The sequence below is a fragment of the Xenopus laevis genome, chromosome 1L (genome assembly GCF_017654675.1).
Source record: "Xenopus laevis strain J_2021 chromosome 1L, Xenopus_laevis_v10.1, whole genome shotgun sequence".
Lineage (NCBI taxonomy): Eukaryota > Metazoa > Chordata > Amphibia > Anura > Pipidae > Xenopus > Xenopus laevis.
In genome coordinates, this window is record NC_054371.1 from 111867446 (window position 1) to 111893830 (window position 26385).

Genomic DNA, 26385 nt, shown 5'->3' on the forward strand with positions numbered 1-26385 from the left:
AAGAAATGGTAGTGATTAAAATTAACAATGATAAAATTGTAGCTTTTTGGTGGCCAGGGGCTCACCGTGACCCGAGTGCACGTGTTTTTCAGTGAGCCTTCATGCTTTGTTTATTTTAAAAATTGAATTTTCCAAATTCTTTGTTCTGTGGGAAGACAGCCTTGAACCACAATACGTGCCTTGCCCACAGAAAGCTGGTCTTTGTTCACATGGCACCTGCCTGGAGCACGAATAAGAAGAGATTACTATGCAGCACATTCAATTCCTAAGCTTTGTAGATTTAATTCATATTTCAACATACAGGCGGTTAGAGCAACTTGCTCAAGGTCAGGTAAACGTCAGCTATCCAAGTGTTTTCTCCTGCTTGATGTACTCTCAGAAGAATAAAACATGAGCATACAAGTTGAGAAAAACTACTTATTTCAGAGTTTCTTGTCTTTGTTAGCATTGTGCTATTAAATGGCTGGTTCGGCTAGTTATCCTTTAGCGTTATAAGCAACTCTTCAATTGTTCATTTATTTTTTTTGTCTAACTTTTCCAGCTTTCAAATGGGGACCACTTACTCCATCTAAAAACAAATCTCTGTAAGACTACAAAATGTATTATCGCTTTTTATTATTAATATTTCTATTCAGGATCTCTCCTACTCATATTCAAGTCTCTTATTAAAGTCAATGCATGGTTGCTAGGGTAATTTGGACCTGAGTAAGAACCTAGGCATGTACCTCTTATGTCTGCCAACCCCTAGTTAAGAAACCTAGAGGCTGGCCAAATGCAATTTTCACCATGGCAATAGTCGCTCATGCTTGGGTCGGGGACCATCTGATCAGCAGATTACCTCGGGTGTATTTTCTGCTCGGTCAGCACTGATCAAGTACACGGTACTGTTTTATTATTACAGAGAAACCTCATTTCTAAAAAGGAGAATTATTTGCATAAAATGGGAGAGGTCTCTTAAGTGTTCCTGTGCATGCGGGAATGCATATATGAAATGGGGGGGGGGGGAGATTAGGAGCCACACACCTTGCATTTAAAACTGTGCTTTCCCAGTTTCTTGCCACAGTATGAAGACAAAATGTTTTGGATGCATAATCCTCCCTTAATGAGACAACTTGTAACATTTGTGAACAGGTATATAGGGATAACTGCTCCTTTTAGTACCTTAAAAATGGCCAGATTCCAGTGGAAAAAAAAAACAAAAAAAACCAGAGGGTCTACTGTAAAATGTCAAGACAGTTATCGGGCTTGCAAGGGGCTTTTGGGGCCTATATTAATTCACAGCCCAAGCCAGCAACGTGAAAAAAACCCAGCCACAGGGCTACCCTCTCTTATTAGTTATGCCACTGGATCTCTTAATCAGAAAACCAATAAAGTGCCAAAATATGACAGGAAGGCCATCTCCCATATAGCCAATTTTAATAAAATAATTGTAGAATACATTTGCAGCAGAGGTTTGAGATGATTTAAATATTTCAGTGTCTTTCTGTTCATCAAGCACCTAGGAGAGGTTTTGACTGTAGCCTGCCATGAATAGCATTTGACCTGTATATTTTATACCAGTGCAATTTGGCACCTATATGGAAAACATAAAGGGTCTAAAGTTCCCCAACTCATCTAGCAATCCACAGCAAGCAGCCAGCATGACACCCACTTACAGGTTGCTATGGGTTAGTAGACATTCATTTGTTATAAGTTTAGTGGGTTCCTAGAAGTGGGCAAACTTTTAGAACTTTATTCCATTACCTCATTTGATCCAATTGTGCAACCGGATCAGCAGCTTCATCTCAACCTTCTAGCCGGACCAAGCATGGACAGGGCAGTTTTGTCACGTGACAAATTGGACACGACACATAGGGAGAAAAATTTGGTGAAACGGGTTCGATTCGCCCATCACTACTGATTTATTTGTCACCTAAACCATGCTTGCAGGCTATATTTTTAGACTATCCACGATATGTAATAAAAAGACAGTGCTTACAAGAGAAACCAACAAATGCTTGCTTTTATGGTACCAGGCCCGTAGCAAAGATTGCACCTTTAATTACATAACCAATAATGTTTTTATCTGCTGGTGTACTTGCCACATATAGGAGTGCTGGGAGAGTTACTTTAAGTCACACGACAACCGTATTTTGAATCCTAATTAATGTTTGCACCTTGTGAAGTTTCATACTGTATTTCATCATTTAGTATGCATGTATACTACTAGATCAGGGGTAGGCAACCCGCGGCTCCAGGGCCTCATGCGGCTCTTCATCTGCTTGCTGCAGCTCGGTCTTGTGGCTTTGCCTGTCACGTCGTCTATACAGCCCTCGCACCTGCTGGTGGCTTCTTGAGTGTGCGACCGCGGTAAGCTAACGGTTATCTTACCTCGGTCGCACACACAGGAAGCCGTCAGCAGGTGCAAGGGTTGTATAGACGTCCTATGCAAGGGTTGTATAGACATCCTATGAGTGATAGGCAAGACCAAGCCACAGCAAGATGCTTCATCATGGTCCTTACCGCGGTCACAAACTCAAGACAAGAGAAGGAAGATCAGCATGGAGCTTCAGAAACAGAAGTCACATTAAACAGATGAGAACACCAGCATTTACTACGGCTATTTAGTGTTTAATTTATTTCAAAGTAGGCCTACACATACACACTGCACTTCTGTTTGTTGTATTCTGTTGTTGTAACAGTTTAAATTAAAAAAAAGGTTAACATTTTTAAAAGTTTATAAGCTGTGTTATGTTTTGCGGCTCCAGACTCTTTCTTTAGTGGAAGAGGGGGCAAAATGGCTCTTTTGATAGTAAAGGTTGCTGACCCCTGTACTAGATCATTGCATTTCATCAAGGATTTTTAGCTATAAACAAAGTAAAATAGAAATGTTTTATTTAGAATTAAAGAAAAGTACTCTGCTATCACAAAACACATTAAACCTCCATTCATATAGCAATAAATTGGAGTGGCATTTATTCATAACATGCAGACAAAAAAAAAAAAACTCAAGATCTTGCCCCTATTCTTAGACCGATATGGGCACAGGTATAAATCAATAGCTTAATTTGACAAGATTTCTTGCATTCCATCTATAGATGTGGGGAAAGGGAAAAAACAAAAAGCAAACATTGCAGGGCTCTAATCTTCATCAGAAGAATCTCTTTCAAATGTGTAAGCCATAAAGCAAGCATCTGGTCTTTTCGGGACAAGGGGATGTCCAGGTATCACAATCTCAAAGCCCAAGAATCTAAAAGTTCGGAGAAGCATAGCTAAAAAAAAAAAAAAAAAAAAATTTATATACGTTATTGGTAAATCACTACAGTTTAACCTGAGTAGCAATGCTTATTACATTTTAATGCATAGTGAATTACATTGAAGTATAGCTACACAAAGCTTGGTCATACAGAACTATGTATCAGTACATAATTACATCTAAGTTAGAGAGCTCCCAGTGCTGCTCTTGAATTGAAAATGGCAAGAACAGAATCACCAGCAAAGTTGCAGGTTTGGCTTTATTCTTGAGTCTGATAACGAATTAACCTGATCTGGGTCAAGTGAAAAACACCACATTTTCCAAGTGTTACAACAAGTGAGGCAAAGTTAAAGTAATTATCCTTTAACTACAAAATAAACACAAATACCTACATTTTATCCTTGTTAGGGTTTCTATGGTATTTATTTCTAAAATACATTTACACTGCAAATAACTCACCATATAAGATTATTTTCCCAAGTATATTTTTGCTGTAATATTGGTGTATAGGTAGCCATCTCAGTTAATTTAGACTTATCTGTGTTCAGAAAAGAAGCCCGCACTTCATGAGGGAACTACTTTCAGTTAAGCTATTGTTTCTACTAAATGTAACTGGAGGAGTCATAGTGGGGACTTTTAACATTGCTATTCTATCTATCAGGAAGTTAGCTTATGTCAGGGAGCAGTTATCTGGTTAACTTTCCATTGTTCTGCCAATGGGCTACAGGGGGGGGAGTGAGATGGTGATACCACTCCCAACTTGCAGTACAGCAGTAAAGTGACTCGAGTTGATCAAAGCACAAATCACATTACTGAGGACAGCTGGGAAATGGACTGTCTACACCATGTCAGATTTCAAAATCAAATAAAGAAAAATCTGTTTGCACTTTTGAAAAACTGATTCCAGTCCAGAATTCTGCTGGCTCCATTTTTCCCTTTAATAAAGAACTGAAGTAGAAGTGAAACATTTTTGGGGTGGTGAACCAGCCATGGTGACAGCAGCCCTTTAGCAATTAACATCTCTGCCCCAGTAGCTCCCTGTCTTGTCAGTTACCCAAATGCTGACCTGAACGGACAATATACTGTAATTATAGAAAGTGTCACAAATATAAGGATGATTAGTAATTAATTCTGATTCACATTACATGGCAGCACCAAAAGAGATGCTGAATCTTTAGGCTGGTGCAGCATACAAGATTTTAGGGTTCAGTTCTAATTTAAAATGCTGAAATCAGAAAACCAATTATGGAACAGATATACCTCTATCATCCCTGTTCTTGTGGAAGCAGATAAAGACATGATCCACTTGGAGTTGCTCTTCTGCATATTCCAGTAGAATTGCAAAACTAGAAAAGAAGGGGGGAGATATTAAAAGTGATTGCATGTGCAAGGAGGTGCAAACAAGTTCACAGTTTCACATTTAACATGTGGCAGAGAAACAGGACTTTAATACATTAGGATACCATATAAACAAATGTGTGCTGCATTGACAACATAGTGTCACTTCCCCAAGCAGTACCTTCATGATGGAAAGCAACCGTCACACAGTTAGCATATGACAACTAAAGTTGATGTAAGGGTCTTACAATGTAAACCCAATTAATCAGTTAAAGGAACAGTAACATCAAAATATATAGTTCAGAGCTTCCCTGCACTGTTAAAACTACTTTGTTTACTTCAGAAACACTACTATTTTTTATATAAATAAGCGGTTGTGTAGTAATGGGGGCAGCCATTTAAAAGAGAAAGGCTCAGTATTCAGCAGATAAACTCTGTAGAATATATAGTGAATAAAGTACCCCCTCTTGTAAAATATAAGGATATTATAAGTTACCGAGGAGTTTCATGACCATATAAAAACACGAGGCCGAAGGCCGAGTGTTTTTATACAGGTCATGAAACTCCAAGGTAACTTCTAATATCCTCATATTTTACAACTGGGGGTACTTTATTATAATACACAAATTTCAGTGAGTCATGTAACAGAAATGACATCAGAACTCACCGTTTATAACTGATGACATCAGAACTCACCGTTTATAAGGATATAATTTACAGGATATTCATGGCTTTTGTGTATTATAATGGTGTTATTGGATAGCCACAATTTAGCCTGTGCCATATAGCCTTTTTTCAATTTGTGCCATTGCTATACAGCAGCTTGTTTATAAAAACGAAGGTAGTGTTTCTGAAGTTACCAGTGCAGGGCACCAGTACACAATAGTTTGATTAGTTTAAAACACTCATTTGTTTTGGAGTAAACGTTACTATAATTCCTTGAGCCTGAATATATAGCCTCACAGAAAAAAAAAAAAAAGGGGGGGGCTTCAGGGGAAGGGAAAAAAGCAGCAGGCAACAAAGTATACTGTAGGTCTGCACTACACAGTACAATGTAAATGCAGTTTTAGAACTAGATAAATGGCAATTGGCAGCCAGTCAAGTATTGTAAATAAGCAGTGCATGGTATCAGGTACTACATGCAGTGGAAGAACTGATGGTAACATGTGGGCATTAGCCATCCAAGCCTTGGGCATTTCTTCACACATACCTTCTTGGCAGGATAAAGTATTTCTAATGTTGAATACAATTTTGCAGAAGCCAGTACACAACCAGTCATTTTTTAATAACATGCAACTTTACCCAATCGTTTGGAAGACTACAATGGAGAGAAAATGACACATACCTGTCTTTGCTGCCATCAGGTAGAGTGCCACTTGGGATTTCTATGTAGAGGTTGTTATTGTTTAGCACAGCTCTCCAACTCACTTGTTTGCCATCTGTCAGACTTGATTGGACATTGAGTATTCTGGTCCTGTTGTTGGATGTAAGCTCTTCTGTTATATTCAGCCTATTATCCTATAATGAACAAGATACCTCTGGAATTTTTGCAAATAGTATATGATCGCATAATTATGGGGGCATCGGTATACCCTTATAGCCTCTTATTTTAGAAGAAGCAACACTGTTGTGCAACCTTTAAGTTTCAGTTACCTGGTGTCACCTGCATGTATATCAAGGTAAAACATCACAACCAATCTATTAAAAAGAGTCATACAAACAAAACCACCTTTTAGGGCAAATATACATCACATCACTTTGACAGGAGGGAAAGAACTCATATCAACGTGGGTACAGCTTCTAAACAATTATTACAGGATAGATAATTGTTACCAACAGAACACGAGCAACATTTTCTCAACCTGTGCTTCAAGCTTCAGAATGACCATACATTAACTGCATGGCAGTCCATTTAAGAGGCCACACAAAAAATGTATCCTTTAAATGTATCAATTTAAAATAGAGTCGGTCACAAATAGAAAATAAAAAGTAGTTTGGAAAAATCTTTATTTCTAAAAAGTCTACCCCTTTAAATAAAGTGCATGTGTAGGGTGGATCGAGACTGGAATGGGGTGGTGGGGAGAATAATATTTTATAGTATTTAGGATGCACTGAACACCATTTTGAATTCGGCCACACCCTTAAATTCTTCGCAAAAGATTCGACTGAATACCAAACCGAATCCTAATTTGCATATGCAAATTGGGGGTGGTAAGGGGAAAACATTTTTCTTGTTTTGTGACAAAAAGTCACCCGCTTTCCCTCCTTGCCCCAGTTTGTATTCGGTTTGGCCAGGCAGAAGGATTTGACCAAATCCTGCTGAAAAAGGCTGAATTCCAAACCGAATCCTGGATTTGGTTAATCCCTAATAGTATTATATTTCTTCATATTAAATAATGTACTTCTACCGAGCACATTAATGGAGCAAATGCACAGTTTCTTTGTAGTGTGTGCCATCATGTCTTTTGTTTAGCCAGGTTATAACTTGTCTAAACCTAGTCCCACCATATGATGTTAAATATAGCCTTGGCTAATCTGTTCACAAACTGCCACAGAAAACCCTTGTAGAGGTTAATGTCTATACTGAGGACACTGCAACAGCAGAAGTCAAGATGCCCCTCTGTATTTAAGTAAACCATGGTGATTACAGTGTGTGCTACAATAACCACAGCATTTGCTTTAAGCACTATATTTCACAAAGATTACAATGTGTGATGGCAGGAGTTAAACTGCAGTTTTCTACAAGGCATACACCATGAAACTCCTGCCATCAAATACAAATCTATATGAAGTCTAGTACCTAAAGCACATGCTGTGGTGATCTTAAAATGGGTAGCAGAGACACTGCATTGCTTGTGTGTTTCGAAGAGATTTTTGTTTTAATGGATAATATAACATGATACCGCAGCCAAACAGTAACTTACAAATTGTTTGTACAATACTTACAGAATAAAATAAATTAGCTGAAAGATTGTGATCCCTCTGACTATTCCCTCGCCCACCTGGGATCTTCAGGGGTGGGTGAGGGACATCAGGAACACCACCGAGGCCCCGGACCCAGGTTACTACAGCAATTGAAAGAAACTCTGGAACTAAGGAGAAAAGAAGAAAGTCAACTAATGCAACTTAAACAAATGCAGACAGCATAAAATTGTATAAAAGTGGCTTAGTCATTATACACCTATCGTTTGCCGTTTTTAATGAATTGCAAGTTTTACAGACAGGTTATTTTTGATATCTGAAGTAGAGATACTATGAAGCTCAGCAAGACTTAAGAGCCTGTGGTTTAGCTACACTAGCATAAAGTCACATGCATGTTATGCAATATCTGTAACCCCTTCGAAGCTGAATTGATAGAAAATACATATAACCATAAAAATAAGATACAAAGCAGTGCATATAGACATGTCAAGACAGCAGATTGGGAATAGCATTCCTAAGTCTAAAATGTAATAATATACATATATTTTGGAGGCAAACATTAAACCTCAATACAGTTTAAAATCTCACTACCTCCTTTTCTGTTCAAAAGCTTTACTCTTCCCAATGCACCATCTCACCCAGCAGCTCATTTTCTGCTTGCGTCATATCGGCAGATGTAGCAAGCAGATGCCCACAAGGGATTTGTTAGTCCTGTGAACAGCAGCCATTTGCCGATGGGTTTATATATATATGCAGAAAATAAAGCCTCCATTTTGTAGGCATGCTGACTTGTAAGGGAAGAATGCTAATTTCTATATTTGTAAAATATTTCCATTCATTAAAGCAAACGGACAATGCACAATGTACAACGAAAGGTTTAATAATCTTTCAACTGAAGCAAAGAGTGCTTACTTTTCCAGCAAGCATCAAATGCTCACGATAGCTATAGGATTTAATGTTTAGAAGCCATCCAACAAAGAAATGGTTAAATAAAAGAAATCAGATGAAGGATAACCTATAAAGTGAAGGGATGTTAAAAAAATTTTTCTCTCTAGTGTCACGTTTGCCAAGGCGCAAATTAAAACCAGATAACCCAAAGTACCAACTACCAAAAAGCATCTGCCTATGAAATATTGCCTAGTTTGATTGAAACAGAGTGTTTAAAACATGCAGACTCATTCTAGTCTAAGCCATGGGACCTACGGGCAATGGCAGTGATTTGTTTCCTATGGGAAATTGCTGGTCACACGGAGACAAATCACCAGAATATACCTTACCATTCATTAGAATTACTGTACAAAAACAAATACATAAAGGTGTTTTCTTGTGATTACTTAGAATCACGAAATTATTATAAGTATTTTATATGTGGCATTTTTATGGATGGAAAGGGATTTGAATTCAGGTCAAAAGCAAAGGAGGAGACTTGTAGTCTGTAGAAAACTTTCTATCTGTGGCTGACTAACAGTTTCTCTAAATAGAGCTATTCAACTAATAGTCCAATTATGACTTATTCAATGCCTAGAAAGAAACCATAAAACTCCTATCTACATGCCTTTGGCCAGGTTGGGAGGCATTACATGCCTTCAAATATTGCCTCTAGCAGAAGGCCTAGATCTGACCCAGTTCCATCACGGCCAAAGAAGAATACTTTTTGGCACCTGGGTACATCCAGCCAGAATCCCAAAACAAGTATTCTAGAAATTCAACATTTTGTAGTAGTCTGCCATGCAAAAATTTAAATAGACGCAGGGCACGAACTACAGACATGTCTATAAGCAACACATCACTTAATGTCTAAGAAAATAATGTTTTAATTACCTAAAGGGGTTCTAAATAAGTGAAATATTAAGCATAAATCAAACAAGCACCAGGATAGTAAACCGCACTGTCATTCCAAATGTCAACAAAAGCAAAACCAGAGTAAATTTATATTCATTTAATAAGTCAACAAGAGCCAAACTAGTATAGTTTTATAGTCATTGGCCTAAAGCTGTATAAAGGTTGCACATTTACAGAGAACAGAAAATAGTTAATCAGTAACTGAGTGTTCCTAGGCTCGGATTCTTCAAGCAGAACTCAGAGCAATGGATGGACCGGATGTCCAATTACGGAGAGATTTGCAGAGAATGCCTATTTCGTTGTAATAAGATTAGATACATGAGTGAAATGCTGTAAACCAAGGTGGTTGGAATGTCAAATGATGCAACCCATTTAGGACAGTACCACACATCTCTAATCCAAATTAAAAAATGAAGATCAACAGTACACAGAGCGTATAACAAACTCTAAACATGGCCATTCAGGTATGGGACCCCTTATTTGGAAATAAGATATCCAGAAGGCTCAGAACAACAGGCGGCCATCTCCCATAAAGTCAAATTTGAAAAATCCTAATTTTTTTTTTAATTTCCTTTCTGTAATGGAACAGTACATTATAGTCAAACATTAGCTGCACAAAAAGCCATTCTTCTGGCAACAGTCATATTACATTATAATACACAAAAGCCGTGAATATCTTGTAATTTATATCCTTATAAATCGTAACTAGTGATTTAATCAATTATAAACGTTGAGTAGTGATGTCATTTTTGTTACAAGACTCACTAAAACTTGTGTATTATATTAAATAAAGTACCCCTTGTTGGAAAACATGAGGATATTAGAATGAAGCTCGGAGTTCAATGGGCAGTATAAAGCACTCGGCTTTCGGCCTTGTGCTTTTATATGGTCATGGAACTCCTCTGTGACTTATAATATCCTTATATTGTAAAATAAGGCATACTTTATTCACTATATAATGGAAAGATCTTATTCAGAAAAGCCCAGGTTCAAAGCATTCTGTGTAATAGATCCCTATTCCTGTACTTGAATGTAACCTGCCAGACACTAGGAGATAGACATATCGGGCCAGAAAATGAGTCCCATGAGCAAAGAAATGCCTGAAATCTCCAATGCAGTCAACCATTGACTAGTTTATGTTGTGAAACTGGCACCACAGTAAATCTAGACTAAATACAACTGTATTTGCAGTGAAGAGTTGATGCTATTATAGCAAGCAATATGGATACTTGCCTGTTGGCGTACGCCAATCTTATATAATTTCTATAAATAAGCCCAGTTTCTATCCAAAGGGGCTGTAATTCACTCCAGCAGGGATGTAGGACATGAAGCCTGCAAGCTATTTAGAGGTAAGTTTTTTGTAATTAAGTAGAAAAAAAAACAATTAAAACTACATTCACTGGGCACTGTAGAACTACAAAACAAAGGGCTGGCAAACATTCCACTTATTGCTGAACCCTTGATTGGTCAGAGCTTATATTACTGTGAATATACAAATCTAAACTAAAGAAATAGCGCAACAGAAAAAGGCTTCCCCCCCAGATTGTGTTTTTTGGGCAGGGCTTTACCTCTTGCCTCAGTTATTGGCTGTTTTAATATGTTGAATTCATATTCAAATTCATTTTACAGAATTGCTTAATTATAAATACGTGTACAGAAAATCTAGCTCTAATCAAGGCAGAAAGGGAACAAATAAGATAAAGGAGCTAGTCTCCTCCCTGGTTTACCTCAGGCTACCTCCTCCCCTACAAACTAGAAACATGTGCGGGCCAGGTAGAAAATAGAGGCTTGGCCAACAATAGGTTGGTTGCAACACGAATTTACATTACAAAGAAACCAGATTTTTAGTGTCGTAAAAGGATTAACATAAAAAAAGTCGTATTCTATGGATGTCAGTCCAGGCCTTCCAGCTGTTAATGTTATCTTCCAAAGCCGCTGCTAGAGATCCAACATTTGACTAGAGACAGGCAAAGAAGGTTTGCGCGTTCGCTTTAAAAATGTCGCATGCATAAAGAGATTATGACGCAGGTCGAAGCGAGCAATGGATTTCCAGTTACAGACAAACGCCATTAAAAGGGCAACAGCACAGGCAGTCACCCGCAGGGACATGCGCAAGAGCTACATCGCCAATATATGACGACGGCCGCCTACCTTTCACTACTACTGGGTATACTCAGAAGAGGCATGGCGTAGATTCTTTTATTTCCTTCTTTTTCTCTGGCAAAGCAATGGCTATTGAGTATCCGTTGGAGGGAGGATTTCACCATCCGGCCTCTCTGGTCTCCGAACCAGAAAATCCCCCGCTTTCTGTCGCGTCCGTCGGACAATCTCAAAATGGCCGCCTCAGACGACGACTTTATGTAACTGGTGCTATAGTCCCGCCCAGCTCCTGTCACCTCACTGCGCCAATCACAGGACCGACACCTTGCACTGTGCAGGGTTGCGCGCTTCAAGCTATCGAGTGATTGGGCCAGCACTCGGCCTGTGCTTCAAGGACGGGATCGTGCTCGCGCAAACTCCGCCCATATTCTTAACCTAGCAACAGCACGTTCTCGAACGGGGAAGTTTACGAAGTCACGTGCTACCTCATGGGTCCGTACGGCTTGGCCTATTTAATTTACTGATAAAACATAGCGATTAAACACGAACACTAATAAGAAAACCAAAGCAGTCCCACATAGAAGTCTTGCGAGGCCAATTTGTTCTAATGTCACGGCAAGCGCAAGAGGCGCTGACCGCGCAAACGAAAAGTGGTGCAACTACGGATACCTAGAGGGTTCTTTCTGACACAGCCTTTATGTCACTGTTGTCATGGGAACATAGTCACGTGCTGCAGTGATCGGCGGAAATGACAACTGCTAGGTCAGTGTTTTGTTTTTTTAGATTTTTTTTAACTTCAAGCTACTTTTAAAAGTCCAGCATTTACTCATTGCCCCCCAAACCCACGAAAAGGTCATATATATGAAAACATGAGTGTATTCATCTTTATTCGTAATATAGAGAATATATTGAACAACAAATAACTTTTCACCGGGTTTGAAAATCTTGCATTGTACAAAGACCTTATGTATATAATAATTTATAAGTATCATTATACACGGAATGGGTTTTAGTGAATTGGATTGAGAATGTTTACTGTATCATGATATACTTGTATTAGAGGACATTTGCATGATGGGGCCATGGTCATATTGCTCATTACATAAGGACAGAATTCCGAAATGGTGGTGTCAAATATTACACCCATTTATTGTACAGCGCTGCAGAATATATTGTGCTTTATGAATACATTATAATAAGTATGCCAATGCAGCAATAGGAACTAACTAGGTCTTTCATAAGTACATTTTTAATTTGAGGAAGTATTTACTATAAACTTGCAGTAAACAACAGAAAACAATTTGCCATGGTTCTCCAGTTTGAAATTTAATGTTTTCTGGTTTTATGCCCCCCCCTTTTGTTACGAAAGGAAAACGAAAGGATCTAAAAGAAATTAAATTTAAAAAAATTAAATCTATTTTCATAGTCAGTGTACTTTCTGTTTGCCATTTTCAGGTTAGAAGGTGGCAAAATCGAAAAGGAAATCGTTAAAAACCACTACCAACTACAGGAGGACCTTTTGAACCCAACAGATAAAAACAGCGAATGTTTTTTTCTGTTAACAATTATATCTTCCTAATTGTGATAATATATGGTGTTATTGATCTCTGACAATGAAAACAAAAACATACTGTCTCAGAATATCAGTCACAACCAAAGTTAATGCTTTAGAGCATTTCCTAGTTGGGTCCTGGGATGGTATAGTTTATACGGGAGAAGAGGTTCTTAAGGGCAGAGACACATGCTCAGATTCAGGGAGATTTAGTTGCCCGGTGATTTACGCCTCTTCTTTGGGGCGATTAATCTCCCCAAACTGCCTCCCGCAGCTAGAATGTAAATCAGAAACGGTATGACACTCTGAGCGATTCGTTTTCCGAAGTCTCCCAAAGTTTTCTACAAAGTGCACCGATTGCCAGAATGTAAATCCCCCAGTGGGAGGCAGTTCGGGGAGATAAGTCGCCCTGAAGAAGAGGAAATTTGTCACAACTAAAGTTAATGCTTTAGAGCATTTCCTGGTTGGGTCCTGGGATGGTATAGTTTATACTGGAGAAGAGGTTCTTAAGGGCAGAGACACATGCTCAGATTCAGGGAGATTTAGTCATCGGGCGATAAATCTCCTCTTCTTCGGCGACTAATCTCCCTGAACTGCCTCCCGCAGCTAGAATGTAAATCGGAAACGGTATGACACTCGGAGAGATTCGTTTTCCAAAGTCGTCCGAAGTTTTCTATTAAGTGCACAGATTGGTAGAATGTAAATCTGCGGGAGGCAGTTTGGAGAGATAAGTCGAAGAAGAGGAGATTTGTCGCTGGGCAATTTAATCTCCCCGAATATGAGCGTGTGTCTCTGCCCTTAGTGGGGATATGATCATTAACATATTATACATTTTTTTGATGTATTTTATAGTTGATGCTGCCTTTCTATTAATGGGGTGGTTCACCTTTAAGTTAACTTTAAGTATGTTATAGAGTGACCCATTATAAATAGCTTTTCGTTTGATCTTCATTATTTGTTTTTTTTATAGTTTTTGAATTACTTGTCTTATTGTTCTTACTCTTTTCAACTTTCCAATGGGGATCACTGACCCTATCTAAAAACAAATGCCCTGCGAAGCTACAGAGTTATTGATATTGCAGCATTTTATTACTTATCTTTGTATTCAGGCGATCTCCTATTCATATTTCAGTGTCTTATTCAAATCAATGCATGGTTGTTAGGGTTATTTGGACCCTAGCAACCAAATTGCTGAAATTGCGAACTGGAGAGCTGCCGAATAAGAAGTTAAATAACACAAAAGCCATAAATAAAAAAATGAAAACCAATTGCAAATTGTCTCAGAATATCACTCTCTACATCATACTAAAAGTTAGCTCAAAGGTGAACAACCCCTTTAATGCAAATAAGTTTTTTTTTTACAGTGAAATCTATGAAATAGATTGTTCCTGGAGCAATGGTACTAGCAGATACATGGTTTAGTTTCACGCAGGGGTTGGATGCCATTTAACAGGTGAAAAAATACAAAGTTACTAAAATGAATCAAAAAACGACAGTAATTCAAATTGTTCCAGGTCCTGGTTCAATTGTCGTTATTTCCTCTGAGGCAAATTGGACATGGCTTCAGATGGCTTTCTCTGGATAAATAAGAAGTTAGGTTTCACCTAGGCAAAAGGCTGAATTAGAAGAAAGTATGTGTTTTCAGCATCCTCTACTTTGTAACTATAACTATCTTCGTAACTGTAATTATCTAGATAATCTTGATCTGGTGACTACTACATCACAATACTTTATTGTTCATGGACAGCTTCATAAACTCAACAATACATGTATTCTACAAAAAGAATACAAGTATCGGATTCGTTAATCGAAAACTCAAACTTGTACTTGATCCCAATATATAAATAATACTTATTGGAGGCAAAACAATCCCATTAGGTTTCGATTAGTGATGGGCGGGTCTAGTTTAGTAAATAAACCCCTTAAAGTAAGGAGATCCAAATTACAGAAAGACCCCCTATCCAAAAAACCCAAGCATTCTGGATAACAGTACCCATACCTGTACAAATTACCTAGAAGAGTGGTTTTAAAAGATCTGTACATGGGTAGCTGTGACTTACTGGTGATGGCTTATAAGGGGCTTTGTTGACCATGTTGCACAGGGGTTTATTTAAAATTGATGTGGGAAAAACATATCAATATATTGACTAAGAATCACATTGACGGTGTCTTGGCTGAAACACAAGTAAATTACCCATATCTATTGGAATGTTAGTTGTTGGCTAGAACAGTGACTGTTAAAGCAATTAAGCATGCAGCATATTTTCCTTGGAAAATTACTTATCAACAGTACAAGTACAAAACAAGGGATAAGAGGTCAAACAGAGCAGCAGTATTCAACCAGTACAGGAAGTTACTGATTGGACTTTATAGACCATATCCTGGGTTAAGTTCAGTTTGAACCAGTTAAATTAGTCACTGATATTGATGCCACTTTCTTCTCTCACCAATAACGTGTAGAGAGAAAGGCTGCCTCTAACATTTAATCAAATGTAGCTATTGTCCTGATGTCTTTGCTCGCATTTATTTATTTAATTATATTAGATTTCATAAAGAAATCTTCAGTTTGAAGAAGTCACACTTTGTGTAGCCAGAGGGCCCAAGTAAATAGATAACATTGTTAGGGAAATTGAACAGCCCAGGACACTATTGAGAAACATTTCTCAAATTTGAAAAAAGAAATGGTGCTGTTACCTCAAACAAACTGCAAAACAACTTTAAGTTGAAACCTTGTGATGCACCTCCGCCGTGTGTGCTGCTGAATATATCCATAAATATAAAGTTCGCAAGGATCGACCAAGACTGCAGGTTACCTGCTCAAGCTTTAGTGTTTATTGTTTAACACAACATGTTTTGAGTCTCGTGGGACTCTTTGTCAATTTCTCAAATTTGTATTTGTTGGTAATACCAAGCAAGCATTCTACAGCATTTTCATTTAGTCAGTCTATGAATTACATTTCAGTTTGCATTTGCAGAGCAAGCAGTGTGGTAACTCAAATACGGGGAGGCAAATTAATCAAGGGTCATATTTTGAATTCATGTGAGTTTTTTTAAACTCCCATAAATTTGAAATTCGTTCCAATCGAAATTTATTATTGCAATCAAATGGAAACAACCCAAAAACTCAAATCGAATTGAATTCAATCAAACTTGATTCGTTTTTTCTCTGAAAAAAACTCGAATGTCAGGAAGGCTGCAAATATCTCCAATTTGATCCCTGGACCTCTCCATTGACTTAAACAGCAATTTGGCAGGTTTTAGTTGGCAAATAGTCGAATTTGAATTCTTAAAGGGCCAGAGTATGATAAATCTCAAAAATTTAATTTGATTTTTTTTTAAAAAACTTGAATCGAATTTGGATACCTCCCTACTCGAATTTGAACGTTTTGACCATAAAAAAAATTGAAATCTAATTTTCAGTTCGAACCTTGATAAATTTGCCCTTTAATATATATGAACACAGTGATGCAAAACAGAATTACTTAACATTTATAGAAAATGAACTCTTTTGAAAAGGATGTAAAACCCTTAACAAAAATATTATAGAGCACAATAGTCTAAGTTGAAAAAAGACAAACATCCTTTAAGTGAATGTGTTTTTTTTACAAACTGTTTATTATTTCAACAAGAAATCAAGAGTAAGACAATTGACAAGTTACACCTGTCATTCCAGCTCGTCTGTCCTGAGTAACATCAACAGATCACATTATAAGAGCATAACAATTTGTCAACAGCAACTAAGAAAGCAGAGAAAGAACAAAGGAGGAGAAAGAAAGGGTATAAAGTAGAAAGAGAGAGAGGAGATAAGAGGGTATTATCAGTTTCTGGTATTTTAATACATTTGAGTTTTGTGTAGCATAGTGTATTTTTCCAAATGAATAACGGAAGATGCAAGTTTGTTTCTTTCACACCTGATCCACCGGTTTGTAAGCGTCCTTTAAAGGAACAGTTCAGGTAAACATAAAAACTGGGTAAATAGATTGCAAAGGTTCTAATATAGTTTCTAGTATGGTTAGTTAGCCAAAAATGTAATGTATAAAGGCTGGAGTGAACAGATGTCTAACAGAACAGAACCCAACATCCTACATTTCAGCTCTCTAACTCTGCGTTAGTCAGTGACTTTAAGGGGGCCCACATGGGACATAACTGTTCAGTGAGTTTGCAATTGATCCTTAGAAAAGCAACAGTTGTGACCCATGTGATCTCCCCCCTCAAGTCACTGATTGGTTACTGCCTGGTTATCAGTGGAAACCAAGAGAGCTGCAAAGCAGGAAGTAGTGTTCTGGCTGTTATGACCAGGGACAGCTGGGAAATTGACAATATGTCTAGCCCCATGTCAGATTTCAAAATCGAATATAAAAAAATCTGTTTGCTCTTTTGAGAAATGGATTTCAGTGCAGAATTCTGCTGGAGTAGCACTATTAACTGATGTGTTTTGAAAAAAACATGTTTTCCGATGACAGGATCCCTTTAATTTTCACAGGCCAGGCCGGTAAAATACTGGCCAGGTGGCAACCATAATTGTAAGCAATTAGTGCCACCCCTTCCATCTTGGGCTGTATGTTTTATTGCTTTATTGTATACTTAGGGATTTTAATTAGGAGGTGCACAAAGTCACAAGTAATGTGACTTTAAAGTACCATATAAGTGAAGGTGACTTTCATGAAAAAACTCTGCAAGTAAAAGTTGCTGAGTTTGTACGAGAATTGTCTCACCAACATTGTTTATTTTTTCCCCCATTGTATTTAAGCATTTGAGAAAATATAATAAGTGTCTCTGAAAATGAATAGAACAGTGTGATTTTTGTTTGTGTGATGTTTCTTACGCAGCAAAGCACTACTGTTTTTTCTTAAATAAACTAATGCTTGAGAATAAAAATACACACAATTGCAGAAAAAAGTTGCATGCATTTTTTTCCATATCCCCCCCCCATAAACCCAGAAACATGCTTTCCAATATGCAAATTAGGGTTTAGATTTGGTTTGGTTTTCAGCCAAACCTTTTTCTAAGGATTTAATCTCTGGTCAAATCCAAGAATAAAATTTCATGTGTCTCTAAATGTATTGCCTTGTTGTTATTCCTTGTTTTTGTCTATAAAACTTTGTGCATGCTGTCATTTTATTTTAGTCCCTCTCCAAGACACTTAAGCTGTGAGCATGAACATCTGCTTGTTTGGCAAAGTTGCCAAATGAGCGGATCTTTCCCCAATATGCCTACATTGAGCTGGGCGATATCACACATATTCACAATGATTGTAATGCAGGCCATCTGGGCTAGGGCCTAGCCAATGCAGTCTTTGCCCTGACAGGATTACCTGCCCAATCTATAACTGGTCAATTTTCAGCAAAATATAGGTTGGGCGGGCCTGTCATTGGGCCCCATACACAGGCCAGTAGACTGCTAACTCAGTCCGAATGGACTATTGGAATGTGGGGTGAACCAAAAAAATATTCTTTAAAGGGGTTGTTCACCTTCCAACCCTTTTTTTAGTTCAGTTGGTTTCATAAAGTTCATCAGAAATCTAGACTTTTTCCAATTACCTTCTATTTGATATTTGTGACTTTTTTTTTCTAATATTGAAGTGTAAAGTTTCAATGTTTACCTTCTTTCTGTCTTTCTGAAGAAGCTTTGGGAGGGGGGGTCATTGACAGTGATGGACGAATCTGACCCATTTCGGCGAAGATTGGTGAATTGCATCAAACTCTATGGGCGTCCAAATTTTTTCATGCGCAACAAAATTTTTTTGGTTGCATGACATTTTTTCTCTTCCAATGGAGTCTATGGTTGTCATTTTTGCGGCAAAACGTATCCAAAAAATTTGCTCATAACTAGTCACTGATTGTCCTAAATTGATACATTTAGTTGATACATTTATTATCTTTGTCCCTGCTGAGCAGAATCTCTGAGTTTCATTACAGGCAGCGGTTAGAATTGATACAGTAGTTGCTAACAAGATGCTGCTGATAAACGTATTAACTAAATGCTGCAAAATTGTAACAGTTTAGATTCTGCATTGCAATTACTAAGCTGCCAGACTGAAAAATCATTAAACTTGAAACTTACATTTTGGAAAAACTGTAAAAAAATGTAAAGTAATTGAGAAAAGTCTTTGTTTTTGGTGAACAATCTGAAAAAAACTGAACTGAAAAAAGTGTTTGGAAGGTAAACAACCCCTTTAAAATGATTTACTGCACAACTTGCAGATAGTATTGTCAGGTTTGTGTAAACCTTCAAGTAACGTACATGTCTGCATCCCTTTAACAGGCCTTACAAATAATACCTTTTAGTAACAAATTAACAAATTCCAGCTGATATGATTGACAGAAGTTCGCTGTAGCCTACCTAACACTGGGTAAACTTGCAGGCACAACATTAATATTTTGCTTACAGAAGTTTGTCTACAGCTGCAGGGCTACAGGCTAGACAAACCAGAACTACCTGGAATTTTAATGTTGTTAGTATGTTGACAAAATGTAAAAACAGAGTAATAATAAAATGTAGCTACCACACCTTTTAGAGGTGCTGTCATTCTTATGTCAAACTGGGAGAATTAGCCAGTTTTGTGTTTACAGGTTACTTTACACAAGGAGCAGTAACTTTTGGAGTTATGTACCTAAAATATTACATCTAAAAATGGAAGACATTTTGGAGGCATGCAAATTTACAGAGCTATGTGCTGTAAAAACTGAGAGCATCAGTGATAACGAGTTAATATGTGTGATCTATTATCTGTTATGCTTTGGTCCTGGAGTTTGGAACACCATACTTTAAGGGGCCCATTCACTAAGCTCGAGTGAAGGAATAGAGGAAAAATAGAGGAAAAATAATTTCAAATGGTTTTTTTGGCTACTTCGACCATCGAATTGGCTACTTCGATCTTCTACTACGACCTTCGACTTCGAATCGAACGATTCGAACGAAAAATCGTTCGAATATTCGACCATTCGATAATCGAAGTACTGTCTCTTTAAAAAAAAAAAACTTTGACACCCTAGTTCGCCACCTAAAACCTACCGAGGCCAATGTTAGGTCCCCATAGGCTTTACAAGCTTTTTCTGATCGAAGGATAATCCTGCGATCGATGGATTAAAATCCTTAAAATCGTTCGATTCGAAGGATTTAATCGTTCGATCGAACAATTATTCCTTTAGTGGAACAAATTGCGCTAAATCCTTTGACTTCGATATTCGAAGTCGAAGGATTTCAATTCGGCAGTCGAATATCGGGGGTGAATTAACCCTCGATATTCGACCCTAGGTAAATGTGCCCCTAAATCTGTTGCAAAACATTTAAAAATAGATTGCCACCATTATGGATTTATGCAGTTTGCTTAAATTAAGTATAAGAAACAAATTTATTATTACAGGGAAAATGGAAATCATTTAAAAAAATTAAAGAATGGACTATATGGGAGTTGGCCTTACTAATTATATTTATATTGGGCTTCTGGATAAGAGAGCATGTACAGTAAATATGAAATAAACCCAATAGGTTTGTTTTGCTCACAATAAGGCTTAATTATATCTTAATTTGGACAAATTAAAAAGGCACGATTTTATTATTAAAATTTGAAAACATGTAGATTATTTTGATAAAATGGAATCTAGGGAGACAACATTTCCATAATTCACAACTTTCTGGATAATAGTTTCTGGATAAAGTATCCCAGACCTGTATGGCTAAATGATAAATCTCATATTAAAGGGGGAAGCAAATGGCAGTAAGAAGATGTTCTGAACAATCCTCTTTGTTCTGTGGTGGTAAATTGCCATGCTGGTGGGAATCCTACATTCCTAACATTAAAATATCCTCTATAAAATAGGAAAGTTTCTATGAAGCCAACAAACACGAGGTTCGTGCATCACAGTAGTGATTTTTTTTTTTTCGCAATAATTAACTGCCAAACAGGAGTCTTAGTTTTTATCTTAATTAATTTAATCATGGGAAAAAACGTTTATGTTAAAACCCAGCTCTATCTGGATTTTCTGCATTAGGATTTAGGATTAATTGCCAAAAAGAAAACAAAGTCAGCTTGTAAACCAGTTTCTTCTAGCTGTTTCTTGCTTTAGAAAGAGGATTTGGGCTGTGTGCTGAAGTATACAGGGAATGAAAAGTGCCAGGGAGAAGCGGGCATCTGAGGACATATTTCATGTACATGAATGGTGGCCTTGGGCTCTATATATACCTTTGCATAGCTCGTGGTCTTATTTGCTAGGAAGATTTGGCTGTTTATTGCTTGGAGTTGCCAGCTGCTTGCTATAGCTGTTCTTGGGAGCAATCGAGAAAGAAAATATTGATACAAAGTAACTAGTATGCAGATACAGTTGTTTCTGAGTAGGGTTGCCACCTTTTCTAGAAAAAAATACAGGCCTTCCTATATATTTATCTTTTTTCCCTATTAATAACATTGCGATCAACCATAATTTTTACCAGCCAGGCCGGTAAAATACTGGCCAAGTGGCAACCCTATTTCCAAGTCATTGTTACCTGACCGCACTAGCGTCAGAAGCCCAGTGTTTCCCATTCCAATTAATACAAAGTTGCTGCAGATATCCATCAATATGATACAAGCCATGTACTGTATATGCATGTATATTTTAGTGATTATTCCCAGTTTTTTGTTCAATTAAAAAAAAAAAAATTAACAATGTAAGTGTGTACCCTCCCCTCCCTAATATTAAATATGAAACGTTACATCCCTTAAAACTTATACTCTCAGATCACTTACAGTATATAGTGAGATACATAAATTAGTGCATAGGATTTCAAACAGCATGTCATGTTCCCCCCCTCCCTCCCAGAGGAACTGAGATAGGCTGATAGTGCTGGGAATTTTTTGCAATTTTCACATGACCAGTATAATAAGCATGGCATTAAAGTCCACCAGCTACAACTCAAGTTATTTTCTTACTTATACAGAAAAAATAATAATTGTTTTTTATTCAAATTATATTTTTCAAATTAATTTCTATAATTTTATACAGGTGTAAATTGCTGATGTAAGTCAGCAATAATTTATTAGTGTTTAAAATGACTTTGTATTTTGTATGTTTGCTATTTGCTTTTACCACCACACCAGGATAATTTTCTCTCTATAAATGTTCCCATTGGTATTCAATGGAGTTGAGGTCTGCCGCTTACAGAGGGCTTAAGATAGGCCTGGCACCAGCGGGAATTATTTTAAAAATAAAAATAGAGAGTATCATCTCCAGCAATAAAAATAGCATACAGGTATTTAACCTGTTTTCTAGAATGTTTAGGACCTGGAGTTTTCCAAATAACAGATCTTTCCGTAATTTGGAGCGTCATACCTTCAGTCTACTAGAAATCATGTAAACATTAAATAGACCCTATAGGCTGGTTTTGCTTCCAATAATGATTCACTATATCTTAGTATGGATCAACTACAATGTAATATTTTATTATTACAGAGATAAAGCAAAACATTTTTAAAATTTAGATTATTTGTATAAAATTGAGTCTATGGAAGATAGCCTTTCTGTAATTCAGAGTTTTCTAGATAACAGGTTTCCAGATAATCCCATACCTGCACTAACTTCTACCACTGGGTTGGCATGGACAAAACTGTCTGCGGGACAATGTGTTGACCTACCCAAAGTGGTGCTGTTTTTATATTGATGTGCTACACATAATCAGAGTGGGGAGTATAAAATATGCCTCTGAATGCTGCACTGCAACATCTGAACCTGGATGCCCTGAAACTACACGTGCTTATAAATCTCCCACACTCCTCATAAGTACATAAACAGAGCAAGCAGGGAAATATATTTATATATCCGCAGATTGAAGAATTTAGTTCCCCACCACTGATATCCCATAGACGGGGTAAAACTATTGGGCGTACTACAACATCGGCCCAAAATTAGGAAAAGAGTAATTCAACCACAGACTTTTTTGGGAAGTAGAACAGTGGGAATGTTTCCATGCTATGATTGTAACCAATGCCCCTATGTCATTAAAGGTAAAGATTTTGTTCACCCGATATGTCTTTGTCTGTCCGTGTGGTCTAATCTATATAGGTCAAATATTTCGCAACATAGGTCCTCCATTAATCTAGGTAACACGAATCTACCAGTGCCTGGACATTTTATTGAACAGGGACATAATACAGACCAACTGAAATTTATGTTGTTAGAGACAGTACCCCCAATAAAAGGAGGAGGGGATAGAGAATTACACCTTTCACCTAAAGGACTGCATAGGGATTACGATTTATACCTTGTGTAAAATGATGTAAATAGGGTCCTCTTGTATTGTGTGCATTTAATGGAAATCATATTTGGTCCTCTGTGATTGATTAAAATGGGGTAATATAACTGATTAATCGATAATGTTACTATTTATACATGTAAATGAGACTAGGGCCTAACCTACGTATTCACTATAGATGGATGTGTAGCGTGATGTCACTTCCTGTGTATCGTGTTATAAGCGTATGGCCATGTAAGTGTTTGTATAACTTTCTTTTGGCATGATAAAGGGCATGCTCCTTGCCCGAAACGTAGCCTGTATTTTAAATTTTGCACTGAATACACTTTTTTGCTATTTGTGAGTGCTGCCTCGTGTGTTTTTTTGTATTTAGGAGGAGAAGACTGGCAATCTTCCTTAGGCCGTGCACCACAGTCTCTACATTTCTCAGAGAGTGCTGCTTCAAGTGTGGTGTATATATATATATATATATATATATATATATATATATATATATATATATATATTTACTTTCAGTGCTATGCCAGGCTTAGCTGCATTATACTGTATCACTCAAAAGATTTAGAATTCAGGAACTTGCTACTCTGCCATTAAGTCCACAGTTTACAGAATGCCAATAATGACATAGGACATAGGATACACTGGTCTTCAGATGCTGTGGTCAGTTAGGTCTGTCTAGGTCTGGCTATAATTAGCATGATTTGTTTTCGAAAAATCTCTCTAGTGTGCTCCCTAAGGCCCCTTTCACACTATGTTTTTTTTCTGCTTTTTGTCCAATTGTCTGTACCAATGGCAGCACATCTTATTGGGGCCATACAGCCAAATTGTGCTATAAAATAATCATAGTTCAAAATTGCAGCTAAACTTCTAAACCACTGTTGCATGGGCACATAGGTAGAGAACAAACTGATTTGGTTCACTGTTTGCACAAACTTGGATATCTGCTGTCACTGCACATACAAGGCAGATTTCCACTAGATTTCTACCTCAATAAGCTGCACTAGCATTTTCATAGTGTATTCCAGGTTTTTTTCTAGCAGCAGGAACAGTCACACATGCAGCATCATATACTTTCATAAACTTCTCAGATGATTTATTTCACACCTGTTAGTATTTAAATTAGTTCAGGGAAACGTGAAGCAATTTCAGTAGAAGAAAATATTAAAGGGGTTGTTCACCTTTGAGTTAACTTTTAAGTATGTCGTAGAGCGTGATATTCTGAGACAATTTGCAACTGGTTTTCATTTTTTATTATTTGTGGTTTTTGAGTAATTTAGTAATTTAGTCCAATTTACCCTAGCAACCAAGCATTGATTTGAATAATAGACTGAAATATGAATAGTCGAGGAACTGAATAGAAACACGAGTAATACAAAATAGCAACAACTATAAATGTGTAGCCTTACAGTGCATTGTTTTTTAAATTGGGTCAGTGACCCCCATTTGAAAGCTGGAACAAGTCAGAAGAAGGCAAATAATGCAAAAACTATAAATAAAAAAAAATAAAAAATGAAGGCCAATTGAAACGTTTTTTAGAATTGACTATTCTATAACAAGGTGAACCATCCCTTTAAGGTACTATATTCATAAAAAAAATTCCATATTGTTAAAAAAGTTTTTGTATTATTTTAAACAATGAATAAACAATAAATATGATTCTAAATATTATTCTTGGTGGTGGTGTCTTTTGGATCCTAATATACAGTATATATGTATAACAGAAAGTGCAGAATATTGAACTACTAAAAGAAATAGGAACCCAGTCACCCTATTTCTGGTGTGTTGCTCAGCTACCATAGATTACCATAGGAAAAATGTGCTGCTTTTCCAAATGGACTGTATGACCACTGTGCAATAATCATTTACAACTCCTGTGCCTGTATCTTATTGGATTCACTGTTATTTTACCATTGCATGCAACTGAGTTTTTGGATAACTAGGAAAGCTGTGCTCAAGCTATAGCATATGATACATATTATGGAGGAGGCAGGAGAGCAAAAAGCACCAGCATAATCGTTTTGACATTGTAAATAATCCTTTTACTCTAGTCGCTATGGTACTTTTATTATAATGATAGTTTTGAATCTGCCATATTTATTAATTAAAAAGAAATAATGATAATGATGAGTCATATCTTATAAAGAATTTATTCCTCATCTTTCCCCAGGCGGATTGTGATAGCTATACCAGAACATGAACATTACATCCACGTGGGTCATATTTCCTCTTGATTGGTCATCATTTCACTATCCCACAGTCTTGCACCTGTCCCTGTACATTTAGCTTCTTTGACAGTTTTCATAGGGTGTGAACCTTGCACAGTGGATCTGCAGCCTAAAGGTAAGAGTCTCCTACATTGTACTGCTCAGCTAATCATTACATTTTTGGAGCCGTGATGTTAGAATTATACGTACATTTAGGAATGACGTGGGACATTTGATAAATGGTTAAATGCACTCCTTGCAGAGTTCTATCTGCCTGAAGAGTGGTCTATATTTAGTATTACACTGGCTGTAACTAGCATCTCTATATTTAAGACAGTCTTAGCTTAATGTCTGCAAGAAACCCTTGTGAGAAATAATGAGGAAACCAGTTTTATTACCTTCACATTTTCAAGCAATATACCATTTTTAATAGGCTAAAACTGTTTTGTAGTGGCTGAAGTAAAAACCATGAATTGTTAAATGGCTGGACAAAATAGTTTATCCATTGCAGTGTGCTGAGCTCTAAACTAACCTGTCAGTTTATTTGTATCACTTTAAATTGACTGTGGATTGATCGTTTTAATTGAGAGAGTTGGCCACGCCTGTCTCTAGCCAATAGGAGAGATTACTCTGTGTTCTCTGACCATTTCACTCATTATTTATAGAGCTAGCAAATCGTTTTCAATTTATTTCTATTAAAAAAAACTTGACCTAGTTAATTAAAAAGTTTTTATTTAACCATATGTTTAGAATTATTTGAAAAATTCAGGATACTAATAAATGCACTTGGCTAGATTGCACAGATTGAAAATGAATATTATCTTAGTAAAATGGAATTTGTGTAGTTCTTGCAGCTGAATGTTATCAGGTTTAAAATATAAAGATGCTGCATAAAAAGGTATTGTGTGAGCAGAGTCAGTTTTTATTTATATAACACTAATTGTATACACAGTGATGTAGCA

At 37.0% G+C, this 26385-nt stretch overlaps 1 protein-coding gene and 1 pseudogene across 2 annotated transcripts in view; one reads left to right on the forward strand and one right to left on the reverse strand.

Moving 5' to 3' along the window:
- Positions 1-2857: 2857 nt before the first annotated feature.
- Positions 2858-11688, reverse strand: oaz1.L (annotated as a pseudogene). Its single transcript, XR_001935054.2, has 5 exons — positions 11489-11688; positions 7520-7665; positions 5919-6091; positions 4496-4581; positions 2858-3251 (listed from the first exon to the last, which is right to left on the reverse strand). The product of XR_001935054.2 is annotated as an ornithine decarboxylase antizyme 1 L homeolog (transcript).
- A 136-nt stretch (positions 11689-11824) lies between these two features.
- jsrp1.L (junctional sarcoplasmic reticulum protein 1 L homeolog) overlaps positions 11825-26385 on the forward strand; it is a 36093-nt gene continuing 21532 nt past the window's right edge. The window contains exons 1-2 of the mRNA XM_018255317.2: positions 11825-12199; positions 25387-25559. The gene's annotated coding sequence lies outside the window, so the exon portion shown is untranslated. The remainder of the gene's footprint in view (positions 12200-25386; positions 25560-26385) is intronic.